This window comes from Dasypus novemcinctus, chromosome 17 (assembly GCF_030445035.2).
Source record: "Dasypus novemcinctus isolate mDasNov1 chromosome 17, mDasNov1.1.hap2, whole genome shotgun sequence".
Lineage (NCBI taxonomy): Eukaryota > Metazoa > Chordata > Mammalia > Cingulata > Dasypodidae > Dasypus > Dasypus novemcinctus.
Window position 1 is genome coordinate 63,523,068 of NC_080689.1, and position 22,497 is coordinate 63,545,564.

At 45.2% G+C, this 22,497-nt stretch overlaps 1 long non-coding RNA gene across 1 annotated transcript; it reads right to left on the reverse strand.

Moving 5' to 3' along the window:
- Nucleotides 1-4,753: 4,753 nt before the first annotated feature.
- On the reverse strand, nucleotides 4,754-12,386 carry LOC131274013 (uncharacterized). Its single transcript, XR_009181213.1, has 2 exons — nucleotides 9,403-12,386; nucleotides 4,754-6,086 (listed from the first exon to the last, which is right to left on the reverse strand). It is a non-coding gene; the product is annotated as an uncharacterized lncRNA (long non-coding RNA).
- Nucleotides 12,387-22,497: the final 10,111 nt, after the last annotated feature.

The window sequence follows — 22,497 nt, forward strand, 5'->3', positions numbered from 1 at the left end:
TAAACAGTTCTAGTTCTAGAAGTCATTGGAACTAAAAACCTAGGTTGGTATTGATGGCAAAAGGTAACCTTGTGGTAATAAAATCTGGCTGAAAGTCACCGCTAGGTGCATTGTTAAGTTAGTGTTAAGCCAATGTCCTCTTTTAAAAAACAGGCGATCCAAAATTTTAATTAAGCTTGTTTCTTTCAGAATGAACATCATATTAACCATATGAAAACTTTATCCAGATCCATACAGAATGGCAGATCTATCTTCCTCAATTTGAAATAAAGTAACAAACTTTTTACACCTTGTTCAGTGTTGGAAAGAAATCATCTTCTGGAAGAAAATAAGGCTTGCCTGATTGTGGAGAAGAAAAGGATTTATTCTCAGTCTTGCAAGAAGGGGTGCACAACCAGAAAATGTGGCTGGCATGCCTAACAAAGAAAAATGACACTATTTATATCCCTAAGCTTGGCATGCAATCCTTTCCTCTGTTTCTCCATAGATTGGATACTTCAGAAGTTACAGCTTATCTGAGAAGATCGAACTTTCCCATGCAAAAGTTTGTGATTCAGAGCTTCCCCCATCACATTCCAACCATTTTAGTTTTTACCTGCTTCCCTTTGCCAAATAAGGAATGGAATTTAGTGCTGAATTGGTATTGACTTGGCTCTTTCTTGGGCATCTTTTTGACTGCCTATAGGACTGGCTTAAACTGGTTTCTTTTGTTCCTGCTTAACCCAGGAGTGGGAGGCTGAGGCAGTAGGCTGCCAGGTTACAGGAATCAATGTTTTCTTCCTTTATGTGAAAACTAAACTCATCTTCATTTCTTCCAATTGCCCCTCTTTCTTTTAAACTCTTTTTAGTTTTCACATTTCCAATCTTCAAATTTTCTAAGCACTATCTCACACGCTTCATAGTAAGAATCTCCTTCTTTAAGGGCATACAGATTGTTTTCCCTAAACTGTATGGGCATTTGTTTGGTTAGGGCAGTTTCAATGAGTCTTTGAACTAGCCCTCATGCACATGGAATGATACAGCATCCAACTGTGGTAAGCCTCCCAGCTGAGATAATGAGGGAAGTTAAGAAGGACAGGGCAACCCCTTTCCATTTTCCAAACCAATTTTCAAGCCATCCTGTGAGTGAATTACTAATGCCAGAATTCTCTGCTAATTCCTCAAATAGGGCTGTTAGGCCTTGTAAAGCTTTAGCTTTCAGAGTCAGTGTTATTGGGGATGAATGTACAGCAACTACCTCGAATCATAACACAGACTCCCCCTTTCTCAGCTAGCATCCTACCTAAGGCCATTCTATTTTCCCATGCCATTCTGCTAGGAGCACCTAACTGTTCTGCAATTCCCTGAACTGCATTCCTGGTATAATTAATAAATCCCTGTTGATTATAATAGATATAATTAATCCAGTCTACATTTTTATTAATGGTGACCCACCAGAACAAGAATGACTCAAACCCCCCTGCTACCTGATTTATAGACTTAAATTCATCTGGGACTCCTTGAGGAACTCCTATATTGTCTAAATAGATCCACTCATCAAAAGAACCAAGGAAACTTCCTTTCTCGCTCCCTCAGTGGGATGATATTCTTGCATCTTTTTCAAATGGCAAGGTGAATGGGATAGCCAATCGGACCAGAGCACAGGTTCTGCCCCACCTCTCAGGCAGTATTGGTCAGAGAACACCCTTTCCACAGTACCATCACAGGTCTTCTCGTGGTCTAACAAAACTGAAGAAATTGTCAGTACGATCACTGTTTACATTCCACACTTGTGTATATGAGGCCATAGTTCCAAGGTCCTGCAATCCTTTCCCCTGTCTAGAGAGACACGCAGAATGATTTCCTGGGCCCAGATAGGAGGCAGATATGGCCTTGATGTATCCAATTTTGACTGATGTGAAGAGCGGACAACATACTACAATTTTCACCAGGTATAGCATTTTCATGCTTTTCCATACCAAGCGGAAAGGGTACAATTTAAGCTGTGGGTTGGCCTGTTGCATGAGCATAAGAGTTGCTTTTGTTTAGACTCTGGACTGTATATTTGATCCATTCAATCCACGCACTTTTGTCCCCATATCCTGTCTCCATTTCTATGGTTTGTTTTAAATCTTCTGCCTTAAGTATCCTAACTGCTTTGGGATCATTTTGAATTGAGGAAGTGGCCTTTGGTGAGTTTTCCTGTGGTCTTTCTGAAGGGTTAGGTGGAGAGGGCATTGTCAATGTCATATCTACAGGGGGAGGAAGGACTCCCATATCTTTACCTGTAACATCTGGTCCCATTCCATATACTCTATTGACAACTTGGTCCCTGCTGCTGCTCCCAGCTTCTAATTTGTCTGCTTTTTTAATAGTTACTACTACTAGATTGCACTGAAGGCTTTTGCAGTCTGGTGGGGTGTTACCTTTATAAAAGGTAATCTTAGCCTTTAATGGACTTGAACTTGGTGAGACCCATCCAATATTCATGGTCCATCCCTTAAACTGGGTAGTCCACCATATATCATCCCAGGAGGGGCAAGGAGGGGCTTGAATAGGCATTCTCCATGGCTCTGGGCATAGGTATTTATTTTTCCCACTCAGCCAGCGCTGGTGCTCTAAATTCCCACAGTCTATTACTTGGCAGGCATCAAACTGCGCCATCTGGGACTCCAGACCTTTGGTCACATTTTTAACTAATTTGATGGGGCTAATTGCTTCTTGGGTTTGAAATATCATGGCTAGTCACCTACAATATGATTTATTGGACTTATCACACTCAGCTAAGATGGAGTTGAAGAAGGACAACCACCACACCATGGAGCCGAGAGTGATTACAACTGAAAGTGGGAGGATTGCATCCAACATCCATGTGGAATCTGAGCCTCCTCTTGACATAGAGGTGCAATGGACACAACCAATCCAATGTCCACATAGAAGGGGTGGCATTGGATTGGGAAAAGTGGACATGGTGGCTGATGGGTATGGGGAAAGGCAGGAAGAGATGAGAGGTAGAGGCGTCTTTGGGACATGGAGCTGCCCTGGATGGTGCTTCAGAGGCAATCACCAGACATTGTAAATCCTCACAGGGCCCACTGGATGGAATGGAGGAGAGTATGGGCCATGATGTGGACCATTGACTATGAGGTGCAGAGGTGACCAAAGATGTACTTACCAAATCCAATGGATGTGTCATGATGATGGGAACGAGTGTTGCTGGGGGGGGGGGAGAGGTGGTGTGGGGGGTGGGGTTGAATGGGACCTCACATATATATTTTTAATGTAATATTATTACAAAATCAATTTAAAAAAAATAGAAAAAAAAGAGAAAAAAAGAAAAGAAAAATGAAATATCATGGCTAGTAAGATTATTTTCACTTGTAAATTGAGGTCTGAGTTTCTCCTTTGGTAGTCTGATAGGACGGGGGCCATTGTTGACTAGGACAATACACACCTCAATTCCCTTCCCACCGGCCCCCAGTCATTGTTTTTTCAGTGTGATCTTTAAGGGACCTGGGGCAGAAATTATTTTCCAAGACTGAGGCGAAGTTGTTGGGAACTTATTGTCCAGTTGAGGTACTGGTCCCTTTACTCGAGTGTAAGGAGTCCAGCCTTTTTCTGCCATTAGGCCTGCTGTTTCAGTTGTCAGCAAGACTTGATAAGGTCCTTCCCAGGTCGTTTGGAGTTTGGACTCTTTCCACGACTTGATTAGGACCCAGCTGCCAGGTTGCTGTTGGTGGACTGCAAATTCAAGAGGCAGTCTGAGCCAGCAAACCCTGATGTCTGAGGGATGACAAAGTAGAAGACAAGGACAGTATATAATTTTGAAGAAAGAGATCCTTCAACTCAAAGGAGGGGAGTTCTCCAGGCTTCCCAGGGAAGGGCAGACCAGAAAGCATTTCATAAGGAGAAATTCCCAGTTCCCTCCTAGGGGCAGTTTGGATTCTTAACAGACCTACAGGTAAACATTTAACCCATGGTAATTTGGTTTCTAAGACCAACTTAGAGAGATGTTTTCTTAAGGTTTGGTTCATTCTTTCCACTTTCCCTGAGGATGGTGGGTGCAGGGTGTATGGAAATTCCATGTGACACCTAGACCCTGCATAATATTTTGCAACACTCTGGATGTACCATTGTCTGAATCTATGTTTTCTACTAACCCATATCCAGGAATGCTTTCTTCAAGGATAATTTTTGAAGTCCCTGATGCTGAAGCTAAAGCAAGACGGTATGCTTCTACTCACCCTGTCACATAATCCACAATTACCAGAACATACTTTAGTCTACCTACATGGGCCAATTGAGTATAATCAACCTGAATGCTCTGGAATGGTCTGAGGCCAGGCTCTCTACCCCCTGGCACTTGCTACCTTAAAACTTTCTTATTAACTTTCTGACAGATTAGGCATGGTTCACTTACTTGTGTGGCTATAGTAGAAAGGCCCATACACCCAAAATGCTTGAGGATGTGGTCATACATGCCCTCTACTCCCCAGTGGCTACCTTCGTGTAAAACTGCTAGTAATTCCCTCATTATTTGCTTATTCAGCAACTGCTGGTTGTCTGGGAGGAGCACTTCCCTTGGCTATCTAACGATGCCCCAGTTGTTCTAGTTATTTTACTTCCTTTTCAGAGAATACAGTGATTCCAATTTCTTTGGGGATTGTTGGAGATTTGGACCTGAAGTCTATCAGGAATGAAAGAAAGAGAAAAAGGAGAGTGAAAGAAAGAGAAAGAAAGAAAGAAAAAGAAAGAAAGAACAAGAGAGCTGCGATCAGGGGATCTGCGGGTAGAGACTCATCAGACAACTTTATTGTTTACAAGGAGCCCTCTATATACCCCAATCTACGTGACAACAAGCAGGTACATGTAGCCTATGTGACAACAAGGAGCAACACATAGCCTACGTGACAACAAACAGTAACATGCAGTTAACTGTCAGCATTAGCCACAGTCTAAGGAATTTTTAAAAATCTCATCTGAAGGTACAAAGTCTATGTTTTCTATTCACTACAAAAGGTATGTGCTCATCTTTTCTTTCTGCCTTTAACTGCTTCATCCCATTTGCCGGGAACTCTTAATTACTGCATTCCTGAGAGTGCAAGCATAGCCATGGAGACAGCACTAGCATGGAGACAGCACTAGCATGGAGACAGCACGTCTCTCCTTGTGAGGCCACTGTGCCTCAGTTTCCAACATCTCCCCTTTTTGTTTTAGTCGAGGTGACTGTGCCTGTCTTAGGTTGCCCTCCTCTGAGAGTCTTACCCATCATTGACTACCAGCCAAGCTCTTCGACTAGGGGAAGTGATTGAAGTGCTTTTGCTAGCACCAGATTATTCGCATGTCCCTTGGCTCTTATGCTTTGCAATGTTCTTTGAAAGCAGTATCCAGCACAGGCAAGAATCATGAGCAACAAAACAAATATGATTAACCCTATTCCAAAAGCTAACAGGAAATGCTGTGATTTCCACCAAGTAACTGGGTTAAATTTTGTAATATGTGAAGCATATCTGAGAAAATATCCTTGATATAGGCTACATGAATTTGATTTGGAGACATTTCTAATATTTTTCTTTGTAATTCAATTATTTCCTGAGAGATATTACTTTTCTGGCCTAGCAAATGATTACTCTTTTTTTCTATATCAGATGAATTACAGGCAAGAGGAGTAATACAAAAGTGGCTTTCATTCCAATCACATTTCAATCCCGTTAACAAGTTTAAATTATACAATTTATCTCCAATATGCAAAACAGCTATTTCTAAATCATTAACCCGATTATTTAACTGTTCATCAATGTGTTCTTGGCTATGCCACAAATCAGTAGCATTTTTCTGCCAATCGTGCACATATTGTTGAGTCTGAACAGTCTCATGCAAAGCGACAGCAGCAGTTGCAGCAGCTCTGATGATTCCAATTAGTCCCATTATACTAATTATTAGGAGTCCAATAAATCTTTTCATCCATTTCATGATTTCTTGCGCCATGTGTAGCAATAGCTGACTTTCACGTGATGACTGCCATATTCGGTTAATTTGCATGGGAATCCATATACCTCATCGTCTTCTGGCTGTTGTGACGGTGTCTCAATTTTGCAACACACTTTCTGAAAGACATGTATACAAGGCACCATTTTTATAAAACAAGGCATTATCTTTTATAGTTATTTTTCCAATAATGAATATGAAAGGATCCCTAACACATGCTTTCAATGGATAGATTTGATTTAATTGTAGATATTAACCTGTTTGACTGTAATTATCAATCCATTCATAAGCAGGGGCAATTCCAAGAAATACTTTCCACAAGTTTTTATGTATATTAAGACTATAGGTGTCATTAATTCAAGGGGTTGGTAACCATTTTCCTTTACATTTCCAAACAGTGAAATTGTTAGTATATACCACTTGTTCACCCAAGAATAGAGATTCCGAAAAAGGACATTGCACTTGTCTAACTTCTTGACCCTTGTTAAGTCCATACCATATAAATCTATCATTATATTCATTGGGGGTCTCCATAGAAGCACTTTCCCTCACTATTCAATAGGAATCATTAAAAATGACAGATCCTCTTCCTATATGGCATTCCTGCCATCCCTCTTTTCAGGTTTTTCGGGTGGACAATTATAATTTTGCTTTTCAGTTACTGAAGAATTATGTGAAGGAAACAAAGTTATGAATAATTTTGTACCATTATTTGTCATGGTAACCATAGTCCAATTTTTTGTTTGCATGCAAGGGTGACTTTTTCCAATATATAATGGTGTATGATCAAAAGGAAGGATAAGATTATATATTTCGGGAAACGGACTTTGGCCCAGTGGTTAGGGCATCCGTCTACCACATGGGAGGTCCGCAGTTCAAGCCCTGGGCCTCCTTGACCCGTGTGGAGCTGGCCCATGTGCAGTGCTGATGCGTGCGCAAGGAGTGCCGTGCCATGCAGGGGTGTCCCCGCATAGGGGAGCCCCACGCGCAAGGAGTGCACCCATGCGCAAGGAGTGCACCCATAAGGAGAGCCACCCAGCGTGAAGGAGGGAGCAGCCTGCCGAGGAATGGCCCCGCCCACACTTCCCCTGCCACTGACGACAACAGAAGCGGACAAAGAAACAAGACACAGCAAAAAGACACAGAAAACAGACAACGGGCGGGAGGGGAGGGGAATTAAATAAATAAAAATAAATCTTTAAAAAAAAAAAGATTATATATTTCCTCCCTTCTTCATCAGGTTTTAAGGGTAGTCTGTCATCTATAGGCCCAGGAAACACATGTGTTTCATTCACAAAGATAGGAAATGATGGGTCTCTCCATGTTTCTACCTGGTTGGGATGTACAACAAAGGGCTTACAGTTTGATTGTCTGCCTAACAAATATTAGTGGGAGAAAGAATGGGGACCTCAAATCCTTCTCCTTTACCCATGAGACTGTAAGGGAACTTCCAGAGAATTTGGTTCCTCTGGGGAGAGAAGGATCAGGCTGTGCCAGTGTCCACTAGAAATGTAATTTTTTAATGATATGGGCCCACCGTTAGATTTACTAAAGGCTCCCAGTGGGCTTTAGAAGTGAGGAGCATCAGACCTCCTGAATCCTCAAAATTCATTAGGGGAATTACCAGAATCTCTTTCATTAAACTCCGGCATTCCCTTTTGAAATGACCCATCCTCCCAGTCAGAGCACCCTGCAGAGCCTTGCATTCTCCTTGTCCCCTTATCTAAATAAGACCAAGTTGCATCTTTATCTTGCCTCTGCCTATTCCCTCCCTGACCCATCTCCAGTCTTTTACTTACCATTTGATCGACTACTAATCACGACCTTTGCTTTCTGTTTCTGCTTTTCCTTCTCTCTCCTTACAAACACTTTCTGGGACTCTCTCAATAACTCTTCCAATGGCTTATCCATCCATCCTTCTTTTTTCTGAATCTTCTTCTGAATGTCAGGCCAAGACCCTTTTACATAGCTGACTTTTAACATTCCCTGAGCCACAGGATCATCAGGGTCCATCCCTGAATATTTCCTCACTTGGTCCTTCAATCGTTGCAGGTAAGCAGAGGGCATTTCATCCTTCTCCTGGGCTACTTCAAAGGCCTGCTTCAAGTTTTGAGATTTGGGAACGGCCAATTTGATCCCCTGTATAATGAGGTCTCTAAAATCTTTCATTTGTGTTCTGTCGCCCAGGTCATTATGATCCCAATTAGGGTCTGTGTTTGGGAACTTCTGTTCTGTTGCCATTACCCCCTGTCCAGGTGGATGCTGCCTGTCCCACTCCTTCATAGCTGCCCTCCACACCATTCCTCTTTCTTCTCCCATAAAGAGGATATTCAGTATGGACATAAGTTCAGGCCACGTGTATAATCTAGGACCCAGGAATTGATCTACTTGTTCAGCCAGCCCCACTGGATCTTCCATTAGGGATTTCATCTCCTCCTTGAAGTTCCTTACTTCAGTACTTGTCACTGGGGCATTGACATAGCCAATCTCCCCTGGCCCCATTGGGACTTCTCTCAGCGGATACAACGGCTGAATGGAGTTTTGTTTTTTCACTCTCTTCTCCTCAGATACTCTGGCAAATGGAAAACTGTGTATATCTTTCTTACACTCTTCCAGTTCTTTCCTCAGCTGTTGGTGGGTTGTAACCGGTGCGGCTGTTGACCCTGCTTGATTCTCCAGTTCCCAAGGGTTTAGAATGGGTTCTATTGGGCCCTCCATGTCTAATGACCCTTTTCCTGGGAGGGGAGGCGGAACATGAGGAGGAGGGAGATTAGACAGGGGGTCCCAGGCTTTAGTTTCTACAGCTTTTGTTTCTGCCACCTTAGTTTCTGCAGCCTTAGTTTCTGCAAGCTTAGTCTTGGAGCCTGGATTTCCAGCTTTCACAGAATAGAAAGTGGCCCCCTTTCCCTTTTACCAGCACATAGCATAGTCAGACTCTTCTTTGGAGAAGGGTGTTTTTCCATTAACATACAGTACAAGGTCAGCACAAAGCCAATCCTCATCTAACCCATATTTTGGCCAGAATACACCAGGTAGTAAAATACTTTCCTTGGTCCAGATACAACAGCAGTATTGAATCATTTTCTTCTTGTCTTTTCCCTTGGTCCAATCACTATCGGTCCAATGCCTTAACATCCTCCCTAGTGGAGTATCTGGAGGAATGTCTTTGGGGGATCTTACACATACCCCCTTCTGCTTTTTCCCAGTTGACCGACTGCCTCTATTTCCCATTCTGAATCTTGTCTGGGTCTCTTTCTTTTGAATCTTTTGCTTTGTCCATCTCTGGCCCTTTCCCTCAAGGGAGAAGGGAAATGCGAATCGGGACTCTGCACTCACTTCCCGCCGTATGTCACAATTCTCAGGCACACACAGTGAGCCTCCAACTCATTAGAAGTCCCATCCACTAAGGTAATACTAAATAGCCTTTCTTCTTACCTGGTCCATGCATGGAGTCACCTGGCCAACGAGAGGCAGATTTTCCCTTCCCTTTTTCTGGTCCACAATTGGCAGATCTAAGCGTCTGTTCTCGGGCCTTTTGGCTGCAAGAGGTGGGGCCCCTGCCGGTGGAGTCCAAGACCACTTAAACAGCGGGGCACGCCTTCTCATCGTCCACCCCAGGGGTATGCTCTCTGAAGGCTCAGAATCCCAGATGAGGTCCCAAACCTGTTGGAAAAAAATCTTCTTCTGGAAGAAAATAAGGCTCACCCGATTGTGGAGAAGAAAAGAGTTATTCTCAATCTTGCAAGAAGGGGCACACAACCAGAAAACGTGGCTGGCGCACCAAGCAAACAAAAATGTCACAATTTATAGCCCTAAGCCTAGCACGCAAGCCCTTCCTCTGTTTCTTCAGATTGGATACTTCAGAAGTGACAGCCTATCCGAGAAGATCTAACTTGCCCGCGCAAAAGTTTGTGATTCACCGCTTCCGTCATCATATTCCAACCATTTTAGTTTTTACCTGCTCCTCTTTGCCAAATAAGGAATGGAATTTAGTGCTGAATTGGTATTCTCTTAGCTCTTTCTTGGTCATTTTTTGACTGCCTATAGCACTGGCTTCAGCTGATTTCCATTCTTCCTGCTTAACATGGGAGTGGGAGACTGAGGCAGTAGGCTGCCAGGTTACATTAAAAAATATTTTCTTCCTTTATGTGAAAACTAATCTAATCTTTGTTTCTTACATTACGGAATGACTACAAGCCAAGGCCAGCAGGAAGTAGTTACAGAAAGTGAGCATCGCCCTTCATCACCTCTTTAAGACAAAAGTATAAACCCTTTAAGGGTAAAATAAAATTAATTGATGGATCTGGAGCCACAGGAAATGCAGGTAAATGCCAGTGGCCCCCAGGCTATGGGTAGGAGGCTGTTTATCTCTTTGTAGATAAGACTAAGTTGAGCCTGAGGGACAGTGAGAAGGTGCAGCCCTGCCCTTGATAATCATGGCAACCACTCCAGTCCTGGGAAACAATTTAGCAATGCAAACTCTATATACATACCAGTCAGTCCAGAGAGATTCTCAAAATAGGGATGCCGAATCGTAAATAAAATTAAACTTTGCTTCAAGGGGAAATAAAATATAGCCTGTGCTTGAATTCAAAATTATCTAATTCTGTATCCAACTGTGCCTAGAAATTCAATTAAGTAATATAGGCTCTTTAGACTTTGAATGTTCAGAAAGGATGTGTATTCAAAGTTGCATCCAGAGGGAATTTGGGCTATATGTTAATTCAAAACCTTTATGCTAACTCAAAACCTATCTGGTACTCAGGCAAACACTTAAAAATGAAAGGCATTTTTTTTCATAAAATCACCATGTGACTCCCCACCCTGTGCAAAAGGAACTTGAAAATCTTGTTTCAGCTCAGGTATTGAACAGACAAGTCCTGAGTCCTGCTGGCCTTACTGAAATCTGTTTCCTTCCTAAGATCATTCCAGAGTCCTGGCCTTTCTATATGCAAATAATTGAATGTCTCTCCACTTCTACAACAGTAAATGAAAAAAAAAAAAAGAAAAGAAAACAGTGACTAAACTATCAGGAATTCAAATCCAGCAACATACTAAGAGAATAATATACCATAACCAAAGAGGTTGCTACTCAAGAAACGCAAGGACAATTCATCATTAGGAAACTATTAATGTGATCAATATGTTCACAGAGTAAGGGATAATGATGAGTATTTTGATAAACATTGAAAAACCACTTGTACAATTCAACATTCAATCCTAATTTTAAAAATACACTCTTGTTGATTTGGAACTGAAGGGAATTTTCTTTACTTTATAAGGGGTAATTATCCAAAACCAACAACAAGCAATAAACAATAGTGCAAAACCAGAAACAGTCACATTAGTGGAAAGAAGGAGACAGGAAGGTCTGCTATCACTCCTTCCAGGCAACACTGTTCTGGAAGCTTTACCAATGCAACAACAAAAGGAAAAGGAAAAGGTCTAAATTCTGGAAAAGAACAATAATGGTTATCGTTATTGGCATAGAATTTCATTTACACAGAAAACTCAATGCAATTAACTAGAAACAAATATGAGAATGAATAAGATTTATGATGTCTATATTGGTTAAAGTGGCTACATATGAGATAGACAAAATTCAATGCCATTCCCTAGTATCCTAATATCTTATTAGAAAATATCATGAACTTCCAGTTAAAAGGGCTAGATTAAATATATCCATTCGTAGCTGCTTCCTCCCAGAAACAATTATAATGGCAGTAAAGGAATAAAGAAGAGAATAGCCCATAAGGATGAAGACAAAGGAAGGGGAATTAACAGAAGACAAGAAATGGCAACAAAAGTTTGGAGGCTAGCAATGGGTAAATGAATGGTAAGTGATTTAGCAGTAATGGGGGGAGTGAGTAAAAAGTGGGACAATCCATGCTATAGAACACTGGCAAGCTCACAATTCACAAGTATCCATTACCTCTAAAGGCAGGGTAGGCTGAAAACAGGAAAACTGTTTATAAGGGTTTTATGGAGACCATTGAGACATACCCATTCACTCCTCTACCTCCCGTAACCAGGCATTAGTCCCTTACAGAAGAGAAAGGAGGTTTATACCAGGAGAGGTTTGTACAGCCAGGCTGAAAGCAGAGGGATTCTGGAGACATCTCTATACCAAACAGTAAAATGCCGCATCTCCACTAGGCCAGTAGAAGACTGGCAGCTGAGCTTCTATCTTTCTAGCAAAAGACTGGAGTACACCTTTGTGATGAAACTGACAGGCTTGAGAGGAACGAGAAAGGATCACATGTAGTAAGGTTCCAGCCAGCCACCTGTGGCCCTTCAGTGAAATTCAGCAGTCACCAAGACCTGGCCAAAAACAGAGCTAGAAATTTTGGAAAAAGCCAGAGGGGCTTGCCCCAGGTGATAACAAAACATAAAGATATAACAATGAAAACAGTGTGGTTCCAATAAAGGAAAAATGAGCTCAGTGAAATGCAGTCAAGAATCCAGAAACAAGCTCATACATTTCATATTAGATAGAGTTGGTGTTGGAGAAAAACAGTACTCACTGGGATGCGGTCACCCCTCAGGCTGAAGTGTGGTTTGCTGGCCTGGCGGGGGAGCAGCCGCGGCAGGCCAAGCCGCTGCCCCCATAATAGGGTGGCTGGTCGGACTCACCGCCACCCCTGAAGGAAGCTCGGCATGGGCGCAGAGTGCCCTCGGGTCTCCCCTTCTCGGCAGCCATGCTTCCGCGGCCGCCCCTCCTCCCGGATAGCGCCACACAATGCCTTGTGGGGCAGTACCCTTCTTCTTCTTTCTCCCTGCGCAGGCCCAGGGCGGAAGATTCCAGTCTTACCTTTTCCCCTCCCCCGACAGCAGCAACAGCCAGGCGTGGGCAGAAAGATCCAGTCTGCCCTTTTCCCTTCCCCCGACAGCAGCAACAGCCAGGCGTGGGCGGGAAACTCAAGTCTGCCCTCCACCCCAGCAACAGCAGCCACCAATCCCTAAACCCTGCCCCTTCCCCCAGCAACAGCGACAGCCAATCCCTAACCACCACCCCTCCCCCGTCCAGTACCGCCCACTGACCTTTCACTGGCAACCAATCAGAACAGGGTGTGGCTTCGACCAATCAGCCTTCCCCAGCCCCTATAAAACTGTTGCCTCTCCCTCAATAAAGTGGACTTGCGTGTTTACCTTGTCTCCGCGGTAGTTCTTCTGCCGTGCGCCCTCCAGTCCTGAGAGCCCCCGACAAGGGCCTGGCCTCCCTTGTCCCCAGTTCGTTGCCTGCTTCTCCGGGCGACCCCTTCGTCGCCGGCTTTGCCGGGCGACCCCGTCAGCCGAACCGCACAACCCCTTGTGAGACCGATCCCTCGTCTGCTGCTGGACCGACCCCTCGTCCCAAGTGGGACCGACCCTTCGTCCCAAGTGGGACCAACCCCTCGTCCAGAGCTGGACCGACCCCTCGTCCGCAGCCGGACCCCACCTCTACCGACCGAGCAAACCGTCGCACTGGGACACAGAGACTGATATGACCACAGGTAGAGAATATATTGAGGAGCTCTCCCATTGGAGGGGGTCTGAAGAACAGACTTCAGCCCCAAAACCACCATGGTGGGGGTCTGAAGAGAGACTTTAGCCCACTCCTGGAAGGGGGGGAATTGAATTTTTGAATTGACACAGAACTTTCCTAGGTGGGAAAATGATGGTCAGTGGTAGAGGGTTGAAGGACCCAGTGAGGTGCAGGGGCCAATGGGGAGCCCTAGAGGTGAAAAATTTCCCTTGTATGGCTAGAGGGTAGTGGGATAGGGAGTTAAGTTTTCTTGGAAAGCTGGAGGACTGGCTGTTTCTTAGATCTGTAGGGAGTAAAGGGTTTCTTTATCTCCCTTTGACATGCAGGCACTGAATGTTTTCATCTCCCTCTGATATGCACACAGCCAAGATCTCTGTCTCCCTTTACTCCTGCCTCTACCTGGTTTCTTTGTTTAAACTGCAGGAAAGTGCAATATCCTTAGACATATAGGCTTATGAGGGAGGGGTAGCCTTTCCCCAGTGCATATGATGGTAACTGAGCTACAGCTTGTTAATTACTGCAAACCTCTAACACTTGGCTTTCCAAATGACTGAAGAACAGGTTATGATTTAATATTTGAGCAAAAGTAGATGACTATCTCACAATAGTCTCAAAAACAAATTCCAGGTGATTAACCATATAAAGGTAAAAATAAACAAATATAGGAACTAGAATATAGCAAAGTGTTATTTCAATCCTGGCACAGAAGAGGAGTTTCTAAGATTGATTTAAAAAAAAAATCGAAGAATCCCTAAAGTAAAAGATTGATAAACATGAATACCATAGAATTAAGTTTCTGTTCAAGAAAAGGTATCATCAAAGACAAAATTACCACTTCTGGTTATGGCGGAATAATTCAACTAGCCCTTTTGCTGTGAGCAATGAGGGAACTAGACAAAATACATGAAATAATTGTTTTTAGATATTGAACAGGCAGAGCAAAACTGAGACAAGGAAGCCTTCCAACCCCCTGCGTTTCTTCCTGGAGGCTCTTTCTGGATGAGGTCATGCAAGAAGGGGCTTTTCAAATGGGGCATGACAGTCTCACTGAGCTCAGGCAAGGGCCAAGTGGGATGGGAGCTTCAGGAGACTGAGAGCAGTGGAAGTTTATGGAGGAGGAACGCTGCAGAGGCTTGTCTCCAGAATTCTGCATAGTGTTCCCTGTGCATGCACACAATGGCTATAAGAGATAAACAAGCAAAAGCCAAGGGGAGGAGCTAGAATCTGGAAGTCTATGGAAGCTGCAAGACAAAGGAGAGGGCATCTCCAAAAGATAAAAAGTCCAGCAACCTGAGAATTGTCAGCCGGACAGAGTGCTGCTGACGCCGGGAGGAAGCAAGTCTTCTAACCTCTTTTACTAGAACTAGTTAGAAGTTCAAAATGCTGATGCACCTACTTCCTCATGAGCCTTTTACCTACACAAGGTGAGAATGTCACCTTAGTCCAACCCCAGGTTTTATCTCACTCAGAATTCTGCCTTAAGCAATGGAAACAAGGAACTGATTTAGGGAGAGCATAGCCAATTTTCCTGAAAGTGTATCCAAGACTGTTGTGTTTGGAACAAAGAACGATCCTTCTTTAATCAGAATAAAGTATCATGTCCTAACAGAGAAGTGTAATGTCTGCATCAACAATAATGAAATGGAAACAAGAAAAATTCCATTTTCAGTAAGGACCCAAATGTTTTTCCATGTCTTTTTAATAAAGAAAAATAGAACCAAAAAATTAACAAGCCAAGGGCTTTCATTCATTCAAGTGTTTACTGAGGACCTGCTGTGTGACAGCCTGTGCTGGTTGTGGAGGTGGACACTGAGGAGCACACCAGGGCACACCATTGGTCCCCCTGCTTATGTGGGGTCAATGTCTTGAAGTGTGATCAGAACCAGTATCTAGGTTCTCAGCTTCTTCTCAAAAAAGAATTCAAGGACAAGCCACACATTAATCAGGCAAGCAAAGAATTTAATGGGGTTGAGGAAAGAGAAGGAAAGTATACCTACAGGGATGCAGGCAAAGGGGGAAAATGCAAAGTTCTACCATGGGGTCCGTGATTTATGGGGGTACAGGACTCCAGGTGTGCCCTGATTGGCATGCTTGATACACAGCAGGGGAACTCTACTGGGTGATCCAATTCCCTTAGCGGGTTAGGGGCTGGGTTAGGGGATGCTGGTGGGTGGTGATTGGCTTCTGGCTGCTGTCCACGAGCTCTGCAGGCTGTGCTGACTGCCGGTGATCAGCCTCTGGTCACTGTCAATGAAGCAAGAGGTAACCTGAAAGTGGGTGGGGTGGGGGTGCTGCCCCCCTTGCCCTGTCCCTCTTTCCGCCATATAATGAGGTTGCCTCCTGATCACAGATCCGCTGGGTGTGTGCTGTGTGCTGTAAGCTGCAGGGTGTGTGCTTCTTAGCTGCCCCTTCCTAATTTGCCCCTGTGCTCAGCACATTCATACTAGCCAGCAGGCCAGTGCCTCAGTTTCTCTTGCCAGGCTTATTAGGTTTTTCTGCCCCTTCCTCCTTAGGTCCCTATTCTATCCTGACTCCAAAGGGTTAAACAACAGTTCAAGGCAGGACACCCAGGAGGCCAAGTGGAAGCCCCAGAGAGCAAGCAGAGGCCAGAGACTCGCAGGCAGCATGGAGGAGGCCCAGAGCTGGCCACCGAGAGGGACCCCTCAGCTCTGCTCTGCCCTCAGGCCACGTCATGACCCACGGATTTCTTGCAGACCCACTGATAGGTGGCATCACAGTATATGTCATTCCACGTCTGCTGAGTATGGACACAGTCCTCCGTGGGCCTGTTCCTGTGCTGCCAGTTGTCCAGCTGCTCCTTGCTCAAAAACCTGGAAATAGAGAGATGTTATTCAGCTAGACACAGGCAGTGGTCCTTGTCCCTGCTGTGGCACATGGAGCTAAACTGACGTGGCTCCCCAGTCCCCTTGCAGCCCCAGAAAAGGGACAGAGCTGCGATGCCTGTGGGCCTGGGTCTGCTGAGGACATCCTAAGTCACTGATGATCCAAGGATGGGGAGGGTGTCTGTGAGGCGGCAAGTTGGGGAGAGGGGAGGGGAGGGGTCTTTCCTTTCAACTTCCACCCCAGAACTCGCACTTCCCTCCAGAGCTGGACCCCTCCCTGCACCTTCCCTGGTGTGTCCAGGGTCTAAGCAGCAGCCAGGGCCCCTCGGGGAGGCCCAGCTTCCCATCACGTGACTGTCCCTACCTAGTCCCTGCCCTGGATACGAGGTGTGCTGTCCTGGGACAACATCTGGCCAGAGCTTCTCAAGATGCTTCACAAAGCAGCACGGCCTTTTTCACACCCACATAACAGTCTCAGGAGCACCCTGTGGCCTGGGTGGTAATGTCAACTGAAATGACCAGAGCTAGTGAGGTCTTTTATAACCTAGACGCATCCTTAGGCCGACCCCAGATGTCCAGTTGGCCACCCTGGGCCTCAATGGCCTTGGTGCTCCTCAAATCGAATGTGAGTGCCTGGCCTTCCCAGGAAGCTGGGTCTCCTGCTCATGTGCCCTCCACAGCCATGGGATTGACTGACATTAAAATCGAGATTGATCTGCACCTGTGGACCAGGGGGTGTGTGGGGGGGTGCCGGTGCCACCCAGATGCTGCACACCGGCCCAGTCTGCTCTCAGTGCAGAAATTCCCAGGCAAGCATGAACAAATAACAGCAGAAAACAGTGCTGGAATGCGGGACTCGGCGATTTTGCACAGGAAGCTTTGGGACATGTTGTTTCCTCTAGTCTTCTCAAAGTTGGGGCAAAACTGAACAAACGAGATGATCTGGGTGCTTCGAAAAGTGCAAAAGCTACTAGTGAACCCTATTCTCCTCTATCAGGAGAAACAATAGAAATTTATGAAGTTGCTGCAGAAAATCCAGGACTTGTCAACAAATCTTGTTACCCAGGTTGTAACAAGAAGACACTGGGGAAGTGGACTTGGCCCAGTGGATAGCGCATCTGCCTACCCCATGGGAGGTCCGTGGTTCAAAAACTAGGCCTCCATGACCCATGTGGAGCTGGTCTACGCACAGTGCTGATGTGCGCAAGGAGTGCCGTGGCTCGCAGGGGTGCCCCCACGAGGGGAGCCCCACGTGCAAGGAGTGCGCCCTATAAGGAGAGCCGCCCAGCACGAAAGTGCAGCCTGCCCAGGAATGGCACGGCACACACAGAGAGTTGATGCAGCAAGATGACACAACAAAAAGAAACAAAAAAAACAAAAACAACAAAAAGAACTCACAGCAAATAGACACAGAGAATAGACAACTGGGGCGGGGGGAGAGAGAAATAAATAAAATAAAAAATACATCTTTAAAAAAAAGAAGATACTGAGTAAACCTTCAGAAATTGTTCAATGAAGTAATGGAGCAGCATTTGAGAAATATGTAACATCTATTTAGGAATGAAAATAAACTAATGTGAAGCAACTTAATCCAGAATAGTTATTTTAAATTGTGGTGGATAGAGGTTTAAAATAGCAACTTGTAGTAATATCAATGGAAAAGCTACATGTTGCAGCTATACTACTGAAATAAACTTTCAAATGATTGCAGATAAACATAATACAGGGTGTTTCTCTTTTTTCACAGCACTCTGCGACATAGGCTACAGTCTAGTTATTATATTCAGAATTCACAAAATGACCTGAAAATAAAAACTACTTCTAAAAATTATGTAATTCAAGGGTAACATTGCTATCATAAGCCTTCTATAATGTAACTATTGCTTATTATCCTACTAATGAAACATTCAACTGCATTTTAAAAAGTCAAGATTCTGGAAGTGGCTGTGGCTCAATCAGTTGAGCTTCCATCTACCATATGGGAGGCCCTGGGTTCGTGTCCTGGGGCCTCTTTGTGAAGGCAGCCTCACCCGCACATCACCGAGAGCCACTGGCCTGCAAGTGCTACGTAGAGCCACCTCAGCAAGGTGACACAGCAAAAAGGGAGACAAGTGGAAACACAGAAAAGCACACAGCAAATGGACACAGAGAGCAGACCACAGGCAAGTCTCAAGGATGGGGTGGGATAAATTCAAAAATGAATACAGAGACGCAGAAGAATGCACAGCGAATAGACACAGAGAGCAGATGGCAAGCAAGCCTCGGGGGGGGGGGATAAAAAAAAAATCAAGATTGATGACAGGAAAGGAACCCCAAAGGGACCTGAGGGGCTGAGGGAAAAACATGCTCCCTCATGCTCTCAGGGTGCCCACCCTACCACCCACCTCTGCCTTGCCCTGCTGCTGACATCTGTCGACCTCAGGGAATCTCCATCAGTCACTGAGGACAGTGGGGTTTGTTGTCCAGGTTTCCGCCTCCAGTGCAAGGTGCTCAGAGGAATTCAATATTGTTCCCTGCCTGACAGGAGACATGAACGTTATGGGCTGTGCCCTCCCCTAGAGGAGGAAGGTCAAAGCACCAAAGGCCCTTGTCAATCACCAACCCTGTCAGAATCACCCTAAGCCCCCAGCTCTGACCTGCTCTTCCTCAGAGGTCACCGATGCCAGGTGAGCTCCTTGGGACACACAGAACTGCTCAGCCTCCTCCAAGACTTCTTGACATCAGTAAAGTCATACAAGCTCCCCCTGAAGAACTTCCAGCCTTGCAGGAGCAGCCAGAAAAGCTGAGCTGCAGCAGAGGTGGGAGGAGAGGGAACCAGGGGCTGATGGTGGATGTCCCAGAGCTGGCCTTCCTGAACCCGCCAGCGGCTGGCCACTGAGGCCCACGTCCTTCGGGCTTGGTTCCCCAAGGGGAAGTGCTGCTGAGACCACGCCTCCATCCCACTACCCAATTCCCCAGGGAGCTGCAGCTCAAGACGCCTGGCTCAGTACTCCTGGGACACTCGGCTCTGCTACCCAGAAAAACTCTCTGCTGAGACATGTGCTTTCTGACCATGTCACTTTATTTCCCATCTCATTACTGCCACCATGCAGTCTCCATCTCAATTCCCGCCATCTCTCGAGGAAGTTGTCCATCCATCCAGAGTCTCCCTTACTTCCTTGACTTGATCTCCATCCACTTTGCCTGCCCACACTCATGACTATCCCAGGACTTCCTCATCACCTGCTCTACCTGCCCTCACAGGTGTCACACACTAAGAGCTCATCCTGTCACCAGGAGCCCCAAGTCTCAGCTCTTTCCTCCCTCCTTGTCACCACATCCTGCTCTTTAGTATCATCTCTACCTCAGCTATTGAAATGGAGCCACAACACTCATTTCTTCATTCATATCTTCAACATTCATGCATTCATTGTTCAACATTCCTTATCTTCTATGAGCCGGGGACTGTTATAAAAAGACCAGTAAGACACGATTCATGCCCTTGAGGAATTTACAGTCTTGTGAAATGAGACAGATGTAAGCAGGGGACAGATGATGAACTAATTAAATGCCATGTGCAGGTTAGAATAGAGTCATGAAAGAGGGTGTCATCTCAGTCACCTGGGCTGGGGGGGCTTGGCAAGGGAATCTGGGATGAGATGTTCCTTGAGATGAGTCTTTAAAAAAAAATTGAGGGGGTGGGGAATGGGAAATTAATACTCAATTGTTAGAGAGTTCCCATTTGGGGCCAAGGAAAACTTCTAGCCAGAAAAGATGATGATGGTAGCACAATACTGTGAATGTATATACTGAAACAGTTAAAATGGGAGCTTTTATGTTATATATATGTTACCACAGTAAAAAATTTTTAAAGAACAGAACTGTACAAAACAAAGTGTGAAGACTACTCTAAACTATGGACTATAGTTAATCATATGATAATAATAATGTTGGTTCATCGATTGTAACAAATGTACCCACTAAGGGAAAACATTAATCATGGGCAAAGCTCTCTACCTTCCACAGGATTTTTCTCTAAGCCTACAACTGCTGTAACATTTCTAAAAAATTTTTAATCAGGAAAACACTTCGAAAAAAAAACTGAAGAAGAGTTTGCCAGGGGATCATTTCCAAGAAAAGTCTTCCAGACAGGGGAAATGGCAGGTGCAAAGGCAAGCAGGCACAAAAGGGCATGGCATGAGCTGATCTGTGAAAACCTGGGGTGTGGCCAGCATGCAAGGGGTGGGAGTGGAGCCTGGAGAGACTTCCAGCACTAAATCTTATGCCCATAAGAAGGAATTTGGATTTTTCCCTGTGCGCAATGGGAGGCCCTGAAGGGTTTTATGGATGGCGCAAATTTGCACTGAAAATATTTCAATGTGGTGCAATGTGCAGGTTCAACAAGAAAAAAAGTCCATCCTTTCATCCTGCTTGGGCCAGAAACATCCATCAGAACCCAACTGCAAAGATCTCAGGGAGAGACAGGCCATGGGGACCACGCGTTCTCAAAGTGTATTCCCTGGATGAGCAGCATCGCGCCTCCTGGGAACTTGGTAGAAATGCCCTTTCTCAGGCCCAGCGCAGACCTGCTTTTTCAGAAATTGTATCTGAACAGTCTGAGTTTTAACAAAGCCACGTGAGATTCTTATGCTCTCTGACGCCTCAGAACCAGTTGTCCAAACCAGGGGTGGCTAAATTATAGCCCATCAGCAGCCTCTTTTTATAAATAGTGTCACTGGAGAAGCCACGCCGATTCATTTACACGTTCTCTTCGGCTGCTTCAGCAGTGCAAGATGACAGCGCTGAGGAGCTATGACAGAGACTGTGGTCCACAGGTCTCAATTGTACTATTTGGCCCCTTAAGGAATAGTTAAAGTAATGATACTCCACCCTGACTGTCCATGTTTTAAGACTTCCTGGTGCTCAGGCTGCATCCCAACCAAAAGAAATCAGATTTCTGTACATGAGTCCCAGGCATGTACTTGGGTGACTCCAATGCACAGCCAGGATGGAGCACCTCTCAGTCCATACTAAAGCAGGAGGGCAGCAGTGGGGCTCAAGGAGAGGCAGAAAGGAGGAAAGACTTCCAGGCACTGGTCTGCATGGCCAGTGATTCCTTAGACTTGACTGGAAACAGAGGCAAAGAGCAGGGGCTCGGCACTGCCTGCCAAGTCCTCATTTGGCAGCCCCCATCTCTCCAGCCATCCCTTCTCTCCCCCAGCTCCCTACAGGCATCCTCCTCCTTAGCTAGTGACCTCCTATGCCACCCAGAAACAGATGTGGTTAACAGCAGCTCTCGCAGTCTCGTGTTCCCACATCTGCACAGTAGGGTGCTCACCAAATTCCACACCTGCTCCCTTCCCAGCCTCAGAGATTCAAGTACCATCCCAACCCTCTTCAAGGGCAATCACTCATCGTGCATTTCACTCTCCTCCCTCTCTCCTCCCCTATCTTCAACATCCACCTCTTTGCTGTTTCCTTTCTGTAAACCCCAGGTGAAGCCTGTCTGAATCTGGAGACACTCTCTCAAGTTTACCAAAATAGTAGTGGGGGTTTGGGGGAGGGTTCACTTGGAAGTCATGCAAATTTTCATGGCAATACAGATGCTTGTTTTCTCATCTTGCAATTTTTCCATATTTGCCACACTGTTTATAATTAATAGAAACATGTTGTAATGGAGAAATAGATGATGTGCATTGTTTTTTACTCTTCCCCTCATCTCTCCTTCGCTCTCAGCTACGTTCCTTGACAGACTCATGTACCTGATCAATTCATGCCCAGTAGCCATGATCTGCTTCGACCGAAACTTCATTTATGACTTTTGAATTGCCCAGCTTCAGTGGATGCTTTTCATTTCTTATTTTACATGGCCTCTCTGGCATGTGCCAGAACTGACCACTCCCGTCTTGAAATTCTCTCCTCTTTCGGCTTTCCCACATGCACATCTCCCAATTCCCCTGTCCTCAGTTGGTTCACACACATCTTTCCCTTCTTGCATCCTGAAGGTTGATTCCTGGCCCCACTCTCAGCCCTCTTCTGCATTTTGTCTCATGCAAACCCCACCACTCCCACTGCTGCAATGAGAACCAACATACCCGGGGCACCCAAGCCTGTGTCTTCAGCCCTGGCCTTTCTCCTCAACTCCAGACAGCCTGCAGGTGATGTCCACTTGGATGTCCCCCA